The sequence below is a fragment of the Barbus barbus genome, assembly GCF_936440315.1.
Source record: "Barbus barbus genome assembly, chromosome: 10".
Classification (NCBI taxonomy): Eukaryota; Metazoa; Chordata; class Actinopteri; order Cypriniformes; family Cyprinidae; genus Barbus; species Barbus barbus.
In genome coordinates, this window is record NC_136738.1 from 22,547,233 (window position 1) to 22,562,103 (window position 14,871).

At 37.9% G+C, this 14,871-nt stretch overlaps 2 long non-coding RNA genes and 1 pseudogene across 3 annotated transcripts; 1 reads left to right on the top strand and 2 right to left on the bottom strand.

The window, feature by feature from the left end:
* Positions 1 to 88: 88 nt before the first annotated feature.
* LOC306876372 (divergent protein kinase domain 2B-like) lies at positions 89 to 5,094 on the bottom strand (annotated as a pseudogene). The gene is made up of 5 exons: positions 4,911 to 5,094; positions 4,275 to 4,528; positions 3,682 to 3,855; positions 667 to 952; positions 89 to 402 (listed from the first exon to the last, which is right to left on the bottom strand). The product of its transcript is annotated as a divergent protein kinase domain 2B-like (transcript).
* Positions 5,095 to 5,974: 880 nt separating this feature from the next.
* LOC306875779 lies at positions 5,975 to 7,720 on the top strand. The gene is made up of 5 exons (XR_013784766.1): positions 5,975 to 6,030; positions 6,743 to 6,798; positions 6,926 to 6,965; positions 7,107 to 7,248; positions 7,336 to 7,720. It is a non-coding gene; the product is annotated as an uncharacterized lncRNA (long non-coding RNA).
* Positions 6,835 to 12,064, bottom strand: LOC306875778. Its single transcript, XR_013784765.1, has 3 exons — positions 11,889 to 12,064; positions 7,334 to 7,576; positions 6,835 to 7,243 (listed from the first exon to the last, which is right to left on the bottom strand). It is a non-coding gene; the product is annotated as an uncharacterized lncRNA (long non-coding RNA).
* Positions 12,065 to 14,871: the final 2,807 nt, after the last annotated feature.

The following is a 14,871-nucleotide window of genomic DNA, read 5'->3' on the forward strand; positions in this document are numbered from 1 at the left end:
TCATACAAGTTTAGAAATGATGTGAGGATGTGTAAAAGTTGACCATTTTCATTTCTGGGTGAACTATCCCTTTAGGTGGGTAGTTTTTCTAGAACCTGTCACTATAGAGGCATTCAGGATACCTGTATCCATAGAGAGCGCTGCATGGCCTTAATGTCTGTAAAATGTCTTTTAAGGTTTGGATGGCAGCAATTATTCTTTGGTTAGACTGACGGCTTCTTTGGGAAGAAGACCTGACTGCACATCATTAGGCACGAGCAGATTGTTAATGACATGTTTGCAAATTAAGATAAAACTCTGCGGCTCGAACAGTCTTGCATGGAGGGGGTATCTCACAAGATCCACTGAGACAGGAGAAGACATTGAGGTGTGCTGGTTGCAAGTCTTCATCAGGAGGATATCCTGCAGAAAGGAGGAGTGTAATGAATTAGGTATAATACATGCAGCATGACACATAGCACCGGTGTCCAGTAAAGCTAAAGTTAAAAAGCTAAAAAGATCACTGTTGAAAACAGTTCAATTCTCCAGGATTCTTTGATGAACAGAAGACTTGAATTACACTGAAAACATGGCGAAGCAAGTTTGTCTGTGTACATGGTAAAAGCAATATTTTACCATTAAAAACTGTTTACAGGTTGCTGCATATGGGACTAAGCCAAAACTGACCTTCCTGCAAGTCAATAATCCCTATGGTACTAGCATCCACAATGAAGACCCTGTTATCATCCAAGGTACCAAACATGTCTTCTGAGAGGCTGGTGTAGAGTCTGAACTGGAGGCTGTTGGAGATCAAGCTCTGGGTGATGTGAAGAAGCTGGTAGGCAATGTCTGTGCGGCGCTCCAGCAGAGAGGAAAACAGGCTCCTGAGGGGTTTGGTCCCTGCCCAGACCATCAACCTTCCACAGGAGGCATGGTAGCGGAGGAAGGGCCAACCCTCTGTGCCTGGAAACATCTGTAGGCAGAAAAGTCAAAAGTAGGGCTGAAAACAGGAAGCGAGGGAGCTCGAGCAGGCAATGCCAGCAAAGTCCCTTTCAAGGGTATTTCTATAGTCTTTGATGCCAGTGTGTACATTTTCATGTTCTTTATAAATAGAGCTAGTATTGATATTTCCTTCACGGACTCGTAAAAAAGTAATTGCAACTTGTTTTCGAGTTTGTCTCGCAGTTCTCTGACTTTTTCAAGAATCGCAGTTTTGCAATTCTAAGTTTATTTCTGAGTTTTTAATCTGTCAAGAAGAATTAATTAACTAATTAATGGAAATAATAATGTTTCCAATCATGCCACTCTTATGTTTTGGACATATTAGGCATACAAATCACCCCATGTATTACCCATATTATAAACATGTCTATTGAGCAAGGACATTGCCCCGATGATTTTAAATTTGCCAGAGTAATTCCTTTATATAAGAAAGGGAGTAAATTAGAATATGGAAATTACAGACCTGTTTCTATTCTGTGTAGTCTGTCAAAGATTATCTTTGAACAGATTGATAAATATTTAGCATCACGCAATCTATTATATGAGTTTCAGTCTGGCTTTCGTAAATCTCATTCTACTGACACCTGTGTACTGTATCTAACTGATCATATTAGGAGGGAGGTAGATAAAGGTTATTTTTGTGGTATGGTCATGTTAGATTTACAGAGGTTTTAGTTGGAGATAATGAGATTAATGTAAAGGAATCAGTTAGTTACCTTGGTTGTTTGTTGGATTGCCACTTGTCTGGAGTGGGCCAAGCGCAAAAGGTTATTACCAAGGTAAATCAAAGAGTACGTTTCTTGGCCAGAATCTCAAGGTTTCTGGACAAGAAAGCGATGTTAACTCTGGCAAATGCTTTAATTCAACCATATTTTGACTATGCATGTTGCTCTTGGTATAATGGTGTCTTAAAGCACCTGAAACATAGGCTTCAGACTGCTCAAAATGGGGCTATAAGGCTTATTTTGAACCTCCCCATGAGATCTCATCTTGATACTTCTCATTTTGAGACTATTGGGTGGTTAAAAGTAGAAGATCGAGTTTCTCAGATTCAAGTTCAAGTTCAAGTTGAGCTTTATTGTCATTCCGCTACATGTGGGGACATACAGTGGAATGAAATGTCGTGCCTCGCAGGACCACGGTGCTACATAAATACAGACATACAACAATGAAGTAAAAAAACACTATAAACCTATACACAACTAACCTAATGACAGATTTTAGTCATTAAGTAAACTATATATAAATTTAGTCATAAGTAAACTATATATAAATATTTACCCTATACAAACTAAAAAAAAAATCTATAAAAAATACAAACTATACGAATGCGTCACATAAATATTTACCCTATACAAACTAAAAAAAAATAAAAGATTAAAAAAAATACAAACTATACGAATGCTTCACATAAATACTGTACATGTGCAAAGAGAACATTTTGAGTCAGCAGCTGGTTGGGGAACAGAGCAGGATGATTTGTAGTGCTTGAGCATGTAAACATACATATATTGCTGAGTCTTTTGTGGGATTGTATACACGCAGCAGTGTGTGTAAGTGCACATAGTGTAAAGTGTCTAGTGCACATAGAGGAGAGTGTGTTACTACAGGTGGTTTGTACAGGCCCACTCACCTGTGTGTAGCACACTTCGAATTGCACAAAAACGTTCCATACAGTTTTTTCTTTGGTGTGGTAAGGTTTGGGGTGGGGGGTGGTCCATGTTTCAGGAGGTAGGGGTTTGCATGGGGTTTCAGAGGGGGGAGGGGTGGTTTGAGTTCAGGGCTCTCACAGCCTGGGGGAAAAAGCTGTTGAGCAGTCTGGCGGAGCGGGCTCTGATGCTCCGGTACCATCTTCCTGATGGTAGGAGCTGGAAGAGACTGTGGGAGGGATGGGTGGAGTCCTTCACGATGCTGTTGGTTTTGCTGGAGCATCGTGTAAGGAAGATGTCCAGGATGGAGAGGAGAGGAGCACCGATGATCTTTGCAGCTGTGTTCACTGTCCGCTGGAGGGTCTTGCGGTCAGTAGCACTGCAGTTCCCGTACCAGACAGTGATGCAGCTGGTCAGCACACTCTCAATGGTGCCTCTGCAGAATGTAGTGAGGATGGATGGAGGGAGACTTGCTCTTTTCAGCCGGCGGAGAAAGTGTAGGCGCTGTTGTGCCTGTGCATGGTACATAGGACTGTGTATGGGGTTGTCCCTAAATATTTGATTAATTATTTTAATAGAGTGAGAGATGTTCACAGTTACTCCACAAGGGGCAGCCTTACTGATTTTGTACTTCCTAGAGTTAAGAGTAATCTAGGCAAAGAGTCCTTTATGTATGTAGCAACAAGCTTGTGGAACTGGTTGCCAGGAAATTTAAAGATGATTATAAGTTTAGGAGGCTTTAAGAAGGCATTGAAAAAATGGCTTAGATGCCAATATTAGTATGATAATGTTTTTTTTATTGTTTTGTTTTGATAGATCTATGTAATATATATATATATATATATATGGATGTGATGATTGATGTTTGATCTGTTTTTCTGGTTTTTGTTTTGTTCCCTTCCCTTTTCCCTATGGGACCACAATGGAAATAAGCCCTAGGGCTTTATTGTGTTATCCTGACTTTGTTTTTTGTTTTGTATGTTTTAATGTATGGTACAATTGTATGGTGTATTGTATTTTTTATTCTAGCCACAACCACTTATTGTTATACCTGCAATATGAGAGGTTGTTGATTGACAGCCAGGGTATAAAGAAGTCTGAGTTTGTCCTTTTCACTGAAGTGCTTCATCTGCATGCTTCCCACATCAGTCACTTCAAAATAACGTCGCACAATGCGGTCCAGCAGCCTCTGAGATGGACAGCGCAGCATCGGGGTGACCAGACCCTAGAAAAGGAGTTTTGATTTAAGTTTTCAAATGTGATGTGTTTCTTCAACCGTGGGTTCGTTCATTTTGACCTTTATTTAAAGCAAAATGGTTTGTTGTGGGGGAAAATTACAGCTGTAATTTAGAAATGGAACATAAACATAAAAGAGCCCAAAGTTGAAGAAACACCCGTAAAACATAATCTGTTTAAAGTTTGGCTACAAAGGGAGAAATACACTTGTTACTTTCATCTTCACCAAAGCTTTGCTTTAAGAACCATTGATAATTTAGACATAATTTGCCACATTGTAAGTGCTAAATTGGCACCTTCTAGTTTTCAGATGAATAACCCTTTGAAATGTAATTGTTCAGACCTTAAATCCTGAATCACTGCTGATCTCAAATAGACATCGATATATTACAGAGATCGAATGCAGACCTTCACCGTGCTGGGAAGCAGTAGGTTGAAGCGGACCCAACTCTGAGGCCCTGAGGACAGCCTCAATGCTGCAGGATTTCCCTTTGCCTGCTGAGGTGCAAATGCTATTGTCTGAGATCTGGTGCAGGTAAGGAGACATCACGTAGGACAGCATCACAGGTCTCCAGCCCGCTGTGCTGTCTGTATAGTTTCCCTCATATGAGCGCACAACTGCTGAGGAGAGATTAGACTGAGCAGTCAGCCATCTTTCAAACCTGCAGTGAAATAATCAGTGTCCACATTAGCTTCCTGTTTTTGCTTTCATTGCTCATGCTCATTCAGATCAATGATTAGATATTGTGAGCTGCACATTTTGTTGTAGAAAAAGGTAGCTTTCTATTGTTGTTTTGTTTTCCGATGGCATGCAGTGTTCTTATTTGAATAACTTTATATATACAAGCAGAAGGTTATTTAACCCTGAATACAGTATAGGTCAGTGAAAGTATGCATATGAAAAAAAACAGAACATCTTTACTTCAATATTTGGACATTTGGATACCTTGTTCCAGAGATCCTAGTATGAATATCTTTAAAACCTCTCCATAAGGACAAAGAGAAAATATTTTCTGTATTAATAGTAAATGTCCTATAGTTTACCTTATTTCATCCTTGAAAAACTTCTTGCAAATGGATGTTCCAATGCAGGCGTTGCATTTATCCAAACCCAAGAAGACTCTTCTGAAGTCAAGTTTCTCTTGGGGTGCTGTTGAGGGGAGGGGACTGGAGTACCAAATGCCAATATGAGGTACAATGTCCAGACCTCTGACCATATCCCTGCCATCACTGTATCCTAAATAACAGAATCACAGCAGCATAGTGGCAGCCCCAAAGCCCTCCACACTTAACATGAGCACATTAAACAATGAAGTGGCACCTCCTGAGTGTTAACTATAGTAGATCTGTTATATCCCCTGCACTAAACACCTCACTTAGACAGGAAACACATGGTGAACAAAGATAACCCTTGTCGTCATGGTGATACTTCCTCCTGCATACAGCCTAATTTCAAAGCTGCACACGCAAAGGCAAAGTTTTTCTAAATTATTGATTCCACATGCACAACTTGAATAATGCAATATTACATTTTAAAAATTTTATTTTGAAGTTAGGATAAATTGATTTGAGAAAAAAATATATAATATAAAATGATTGCAAAAAAAAGCATTATAATGTTTAATATTAAAAAAACTGAAGCATAATTGACTGTTGGGTCATTGTTCAGAATAATGTACCACTATATTATGCTTACTACGTCTGCAGTATGTACACTGTCCACAGTATGACAGACATTGTTTTTGTAAGGTACTAAACAAATGTTTCAAACAGGCTTCCAGCCCTAAAATCATGTCTAAAGATCTTATTGCAATGCAATAAGATTATGTGACATATAATAGGTATATAATAATAGGCATATAATAATTTTAATAAATAGTGGGCTGTGCAGTAGGCAGTAAGTATTCACCTCTGAAAATACCCCAAGTGTTGGTATTGTGTTGTTGCCGTTTAATATTGCACTTTTTTCTTAGACAAGCTGTGCAATACACAAAACGGGCAATAGATGTCAGTCGTGAGACTTGTAGGTCTGTCTGCGGACTGCAAGAAGGGGGCGTAATTTGTAGCAGGGGGCGTAACTTGACGTTGTCCAAATCACACAGAACCACGCGAGATGTCAAAACGAGATGTTGTTGGCAAGATGGCTGCTTGTGCAGAGACAACGGTGAGAATATTTTTCCTAAATAACTGTTTAAATTGAAGTGTTTTCAAACTGTAGTATTGTTTCTGTAGTTAATAATCTATTAAAACTAAGGTGTAAAGACAAGGCTAAAATGCATGTCTGGGTTGTTTTAACTGAAAGAAACTTGGACTGACTGATTGTTTTTTCTCAAGATATAACTTACATCAGTAGTGTTTTTATCCAAGGCAAGTTTATAAAAGCTACTTAAATGGCCTAATTGAACTGACCTGGTCTGTGAAGCCAGGCCTAAATAGTTTTTTTTTTTTTGTGTGGTTTTGCTATAAAAACACGTTTTATTATGTATAGCTAACAGGGGAGCTCCAGTAACTGTCTCCAAAGTGGATTTACATAAACCATATATTCATCTTAAAGACGATTGCTAGGAAAACTAGGAAAAACTTTTAATAAATATTGCATATGAGCACATCTAATAGACATGAATCAGACATCTGAGTGAGTGATGTATTTGTTATTATGTAAAATTCACTGTTTGTCAACAGTGCTTTATATGAATGCAAGTAATGTAAATATAAACATAAGTTATCTCTTTTATTTGCCTATTAGTATTGTTGATAAACTGAGGAGCATTTGTTTTGGATAAAATGCGAGTTAAATCAGCATCTACCTCAACATGTAAATGCAGTATTGATCAGATAAATCACAGAGGTGACTGACTCTTGTCTGGATGTTACAGGGACAGATGAGACGTGTGTTTATCTGATGAAGGCATGCTGCCATCAAAGGCTCTCCGTGAGTATACTAATGAAATGAATTAAACATCTTTTAAATCTTAAGTTGTAGGTTATTTTAATTATTGTAATTTCAAAGAGTTATTACAGCACTTTTCTTATTCTTGATTCCTGTGCCTTTGCTGCAGATCTTCTGTGGTGGAGCAGGACCTGCAAGACAATGTGACGGTAGCATTTGTGAGAGAAAAAGGAGGAAAACCTGAAACAAAAATATAAAATATGATAATTTTGTTACTTCTAATATAGAAATCAAATGACACTGTGCTGTTAAAATGGCTGCTTTTGTATCGTGTTTGTGCATTTTTGTAGGATCTGAAATGTCCACAGACTGGTGTGTGCAGCAAGGACGGAGAGTCCGCAGCAGCATCCTAGAAATGGTCCAGTGCCATGGATGAGACGCGCCATCACTCCATCTGCCTTTACCGCCTCATCTGAGCCAGATGTTGCTGTGGTATATGTAATTGTAAACATGAAATTAAATTTGGCAAGAAATGGAAAGCTGACAACATGAATTGTAAAATGTTTAAATGTTTTACAGGTAGTCGTGTTAATGGAGAACAGGCACATGAATGTTTGGAGCAGACAGTGGCATCCAGAATGTCCCGCATGTTTTCTCCTGCTCTTGCCTCAAAGTTGTGTGGTTCAGGGGTGTCATCATGGTCTTCCTCATCCTCTGGCTCAACGATGTCCCCATTGAGAAGAGCAAGATTGTGAAGCACAGTGCAGCAGCAGAACTGGCACAGCTGTGTTGAGATGGCAGTAGGATGTGGGTTCACTGTCTATAAATACATGATTGTTAAAACGGTAAGTTTGAACGAAGCTTTGTTTTATCTGTTGTTGACTTGTATATGTATGTATTTATTGTGATGCTTTTATTCATGTTTCTTATTGTTGTCAGTAAATAAAATATTTTATTCATTCATTAATTGCTTGACTGAAAATGTATGTATTCACATCGACTGCAACTAGTGTACATTCACGTATAGTATGTCGCATGACAAAATTAGCTTATTTTACTAAAATGTGTCATTTTTAGGAAAAAAAAGTAATGTAATTAATTATTGGTTATCATTATTAATGCGTGTAAGTGTTGAGGTTGGCTAGCGATGCAATTCATTCTGGGGTAATCTTAATTTTAAAGTTTTAATATTTACATTTATAGAGTAAAATCAACAGTCTTCTCCAAAGGCGAGATCTTCAAGCAGTTGCCCAACGTCAACTTTGTGCAGACATTGCAAACGCTGAAGAAAACTGTACTAGGTAGGGTTGTTGAGTTAGTGATGCCATGAGGTGTTAGTGCTCCTGGAGGGCCGGTGTCCTGCAGAGTTTAGCTCCAGCTTGCCTCTGTACACCTGCCTGGAAATTTCTAGTATGCCTAGTAAGACCTTGATTAGCTGCTTCAGGTGTGTTTAATTGGGGTTGGAGCTAAACTCTGCAGGACACCGGCCTTCCAGGGCCACGTTTGGACACCCCTGTGTTAGTGCACCTGTCCCTCTTTTTTTCTTTTTTTTTATTGCCTAACATGAGATTTTACCATTGCCATTTTACACACATTTTGCATAAAGAAAAAATGGATATCGAATCATTCTGTTAGAACATAGTTGAGAATCATTATACAAAGTTTGGTAAAATAAAATCTTAAAATAAAAATACATTGGATTATTTAAAAAAATTATTGTTTTGCCTATTCATGTTCATTTGTCTTTTTATTTTTTTTTAAAGAAATTGAGTCCCGATGTCATGATGACATAAATATTTCATTCATGAGTTATTTATTTATTTATTTACTACATTATTCTAAATGCGCTTAATACTTTTTTTCTCGGATCTCAAGAGGTTAACGATAAAACTGGATCGCATTAGTGGGTTTAAAAATATAAGAACTTAAATCAACCCAAAATATTGGCTATACTACAATCACAAAATAAATGCACAGCTGTTTCTTCAACAAGACCACAACATGGGCAAGTTTCATCAATATCAAGATACTACGGATGGATTAATTAAACCTGTCATAGTATAGTCACCTGTCACCTCTCATATCTTTTAAGTTGTAGCGCTTGAAATAACGTCGTAGGTCACATGATAACGTAAACATGGCGGATGTTATCCAAATCGCTTTCATACTTAACGCATTCAGGCTGTAGAGTACTATTTTAGCACTCATTAAGTAAGTACCTAAATTAAGTACCTACTCAGAGTCTATGCGGTTTCGGACGCAGCCCGACAACATCTCGTTTTGACATCTCGTGTGGTTCTGTGTGATTTGGACAACTTCAAGTTACGCCCCCTTCTTGCAGTCCGCAGACAGACCCCTCTCCTGACTTCAGCTGCGTTTGAAGCTGAAAAGTTTATTCCGAGGGGCATCTCGCTGCAGCCCACAAGATCCAGGGGGCGAGGTTGGACCCAGATCCGATTCCTCCCACCTTACATATACCTAAACCTACCCATCTCCACCCCCTGATCCCTAAACCCACCCCATCTCCACCCCTAAACCTACCAATCTCCACCCCTAAACCTACCCATCTCCATCCCTAAACCTACCAATCTCCACCCACTAGATGTGGATCCAACCACGCCCCCTGGATCTTGTGGACTGCAGCGAGCCCTACTTGTTTATTCCTGTCAAGCTGTTAGTCATAGTGATTCACAGTCCACGTTAAACATGCTTGTGTTTTTACTCGCGCTGATTCACTGGATGGAGAACACAGGAGATTATTTAAGATAAAAGGAAAATATTAATGTGTGGGGGTGAATTCTGGAAGTTTTCTTTGGTCTAGTCATCCGACCACAGGAAAACAACGTTAAAATATTGTAGGAAGTGGAGTAACACAGTCTCCTATTCGAGGCTGTGTGTCAACGATGAATCATTTTCTGAAAAACATGAATAGCCATGAATTTTGGCCCTTCAAAATAAACTATGGCTGTGTTCGAAACGGCATACTTGCTTACTGCCCAGTTCACAGTGCATACTGCCTACTATTTTTTTAAAGAATAGTGTGTGAAACAGTATACAATAAGCAACGTTTCAGAGTAGTATGCTTAATTGTCACATGACAAACACAAATATTAATTCAGCACAGCTATGAAGGCTGTTACCTTACAAACAAATGTGCTAACTATTCTTTTTACAAAGGTTTGTTAATAAGGCTTCATTCTAGTAAGCAATATTGGCCAATTGAACTAATTTCATAATTAAAGAACTTTACATAGGCTATTGGACTGAACTGAATGAGCTGTCTATAACTGAACAATATTTTTGGCAGTTACACTAAGTGGAAGAAGTGATATATTCTAGTTACACTAAGTGCAAATAATGATAAATTATGTTTACACTAAAATAGCAGCATTTTCTTTAGCAACAGGTGTGTAAATAGTAGTTAGGTGGCAGATATTTATACTGTAGTACATTATAAAACAGTAACATATTTGAGTGTAAATTACCCTAAATTGTATTTAATGAACGCCACTTTATTGGGACAAAAACCTACCTACAGCTAAACACACTGCATTATTAATAAGGCGTCTAATCTCCATTTTTCAAATATTTACTTATTTTTTTATTGAAAATGAATGCCTTTCTGATCTGGTATGTGATGGAAAAAGGAGTTGCACGAGTTTGACAAAAGCCGGAGTCGAACTCGGATCGCTCGTATCAACAGCACGCATCTCGCGTCTTTAACTCACTGCGCCACTGGCTCCACAGAAATACGTAGCCAGGCATCGATGGGCAGAGTTAACCTAAATAGCCTTTTCTAACAAATTGATCTATTTGTCCTTAGAGTAACAATACACTCTGTTTCTTTTTAGAGCTGCTTGACATCGGAATTGAATTCTGTTTGCTTAATTGAAATATTAATTCTATTTGTATATTTTATTTATATATTACTGCAATATTAATATTATTATGTAATATCTTTGAAACAATGTATAAAGCGCTATAGAGATAAAGGTGACGTCATTTGACTCGATCGGAAAAGTGCCGTAGAGATTAAAGTAGAATTTATGTCCCAATAATGATAGTTTTTAGATGCACAGCGATAGTTTGTAGTTTACATGTATATGCATATACGTAATATACAAGTGTAACATTTATAATTATTATTCCCCGCCTCCAGTTCACTCACACGTTTGAAGATGAAACGTTACATGTAGCGCGTTGCGTTCTGGGAAACAGTATCCCATGCAGAGTCTTCAGATGCATACATCAAATTTCAGCCAAACGTAGCAGGTTATCCGGGCATTCCATGCATACAGAAAATTCACAGTATACACACAGCATACTGCAGTATAGTAAGAGGCTGCATCCGAAAACTGAAAAATGCTGCCTTTAGTTATCACCAAAACTCGTTCTATTTTGTTGTAGATCATTAAACCATTACGCTGCCCCAGAAGCCTATATGTCCGAAATCAATTTCGTGAGGTGCCTTCGTGCAAAAACCCTGCCTTCAAAGTCATTGCCTAATAAGGCATCGAGGCAGCAAGTCAGCTGCCTAAGTTTTCGGATGCAGCCGGAGTTGTATGATAGTATGCCATTTGGAACATAGCTTACTGATTTCAGTGTATTTGAGTTATATTTCTTGCATACAGAAAATGTGCATACTATGCGCAGCATACATACTGCAGAAATAGTAAGAGTAGTATGATAGTATGGCATTTCGAACACAGCCCATGTCTTATCAGACATACGTTGTTAAAATGTTGAATATAATTCTATATACTTAGGTTTTTCCTTCTCCATTTTCGGGATTTTATTTCTTCTTTTTTTGTTGTTGTATTGGATGCTATTCATTACAGTCATATAACTGACATTTTTACCCAAAATGATATACAGTTCAATAAGGCTACACTACAGCAATCTCCTGTTAGTTCATGATATGTGTTAAAACGTACCACCCCGATCAATTACCGCTAAGCGTTATTGTAAGGCATAGTTTAAAAAGTAAAATAAAATAAATGGAATATAAACACAATGTCTGTTTGTGCCTAGAAGTGAAGTAAAGCAGTGACCTGCACTGCACTGAGAGTGAACGGATCGTGGCTCTATATATAGGGGACATAAATAGTCCACTAGCTGCGCGTTTGACTCACCGTCTGTTAATTAGAGGCTGACTTTTTTTCGGGAATCCCGCGGGATGGGAAACAAAATGTGTGTTCGACTTCATGCAGCGCCGTAAAAACCGATCGGCGTCTGACTTGAAGCAGTGCATGCCGATTAGAAACTTTGACCGACTTGAACCGGCGCCGACGCCACGTCACTGTCACGTGTGGCATCAAAGTACCTCGAAAGCGTTTCGAGAGAGCCCTGATGACGACACAGCTGTTTCACGATTGGCCAAACTCACCACATGACAACAATGACGTGTGTTTCTAACATCTTCAAATCCAATACAGCTCACAAATCTTATTTTACTTGGAAAATATCACATTCATGTGAAAAAATGGACTAAAGCTAAACCAAACTTTGAACATTTTATAAAAGAGATTAAACAATATGGTACTACATTTGATTAAATTAAGAACAAAAAAGCAAGAAAGACCTATCAAGCTTTTTGTTAAAATTGTTGTAATTGTACCCCTGGCATGAATTGTTTCACTTATTCTTATGAATGTTTATTTGTTTTTGTATACTTGCTTGTACAAACCCTTGTATAAATTTTGCATAGTAATACAAAAATACTATTTTTAGAACAGTAAAAGCTTTTTTACTGTATAGTCACAATGTAATATTGAGTTACAGTTAATAAAAAAAAAAAAAAACTGATAAAAGCAAATATACCCCCACTTTATTGTAAATAGTATATGTTTATGTTGAACTTTATTCTTGAACAGATGGCCCTGTATTAAGCAGTAGCTATATAAAAAGTGTTTCTGTTGCTCGTGAAAACATTTCTGAAACGTCCGTGCCTTTGACAAATATTGCATGCTATTTACTTCATCTGTGATACCAGTATCCAAACACCGCGAGAGCATGACTGCCAGGAGCAGAAAGAGTCCGACTGCAAGCGGCTGCTGTCGCCGATCGGTCTGTGCGGCGCCCCATGAAGTCAAACACACCTCATGTCTGCAGGAGTGGGCGGGACCGGGAATAGTAATGATACCGAACTTTATACACAAATATACCTTTTATATAAATAAACTATAAACTGTATATTTTAATTCTGAATTCAATTCTAGTTGCCCTGTCTCTTTATGCTCTCCTCCTGTTTGCTTTGGTGTGGCAGTCCGTGATCTATGTGGGCAGGATATCCAAACGATCACCTATCATTCATCGACCTCAAATATTATGGCTTTTCATCTGTAAGATGTATGTAGTAGTAACTTTACATGGCCGCTCAATATGATGTTGACCTAGAGAAATGTGCGCTATTGAAGTGTGTGTGTGTGTGTGTGTGTGTGTGGAAGCTGAATAGCGCGCTCACTGCAGGACAGGCGCCGGTGCGCTCACTTGCTCTTAAAATCTCCGACATTTTTGGTCATACAGATAAAAGTAGCCTAATACATATTTCTAATCTGTGAAGACTCTACGTTTATTTGTGTGCACTCGAAACGCTTCTGTAAAGTAATTAAAGCAAACAGGATGCGCTTCTACCGTCTAGGTCTCTGTGAACTTGAGCGCGAAACTCTGTATGGAAAATAATGTGAAATGTCTACTTTCAAATGAAAAAAAAATCAAATAGCCTAGAAAACGTGTATGTTAGCATGGATGATTTACATGAAATTTAATGTCTGTGTGCATTGTTTAAACTGGCTTTGTTCAATAACAAAAAACTACATTTTGGATTTGTATTCAACTAAGGTGGGCACGCTGTTATCTTACTGTATTTTTAATGTAACTGACAGATTCCGGCAAAACAAAAAAAAAACAAAAAAACACGGGAGTGGGAGGCAATGGGAGTCATTCTTCGGGGATTGGGACTGGACGAGATTTTTTTTTTTTTTTTTTTTTTTTTTTGTGGGAGTGGGACGGGCGAGGTTTGAAAATCCACTCCCGTGTCACCCTCTAGTATTAATCATCAGTGTTTCAGTCGAGTCTCTGGACGAGCGGAAACTGAGTTTATTGACTAAGTGACTGATCCAAATCCCACTAAATGAAACGGTTGCACTTGCAAGCTTTCTTATGACAAATAAAGACCTCATGGTTGCATACGACTGTGCCAAATTTATTGTAGACAATATGGTATCTATTAAAGACGTTAAACTCTTAATAATTTAATGGCCTAATTATAATTTATTAGCCTATAGTAGGCTATATTTAATCTAGTTTTGCAAACCCATTGTATCAGTCCAGGTCATAATTCTGTACTCACTAGGGTTATTGTTAATAAATGAGACTGTGGCATTATCAGCACTAATAAAAAATGTCCAAACTATATGAACTAGCTGCCATATTAATTATTATTCACTATAGCGATGGTATACTTGATAAATCTATGCCAAGGTCAACTTTACTGTGTTTTTACTGTGTAAATATGCACCTTTAAAGCAGAATGACCTACATCCCTGACCTCGGAAATGGACTGGTCCGTTGTTATGGCCCTAAGCACAAAATTCCCCCAAATACCAATTGCTTTAGTGTTCATGCTGATGATCTTACTCATGTGTGGCATCATTATATTTCCGCTATTATGACAAAGTGCACATATTATCATAAACCAAAACGGATTGTAGGCCTAATGCAAATCTTTGATACGGGTTATGCATTACTAATATGAACTAATATCTAACATTTAAATTAAATTCAGTAGGCTATTCGCCTTTCAGACACTGTAAAGATAACATTGGGGTTTGTCGACATAAAAACCACGCGATGGCGGTGTTTACAACTCCAACTGAATTTAGACAGCTGTACAAACAACTAGCAGCATGCGAACTGGCTTTGAGGAAATTTGGATGCTTATTCATCACAATGATATTGCAATTTAATAGTTTGGATCAAATTAAGAATGATGCAGAGTACGTTAGTAGATTAAATACCATATTTTTTACCTTAAACATTATATAATAACATTTTAAATTATATAAACTATATATAGTTTAATGTATTTATTGATAATTTCTTCGATGTGTCATC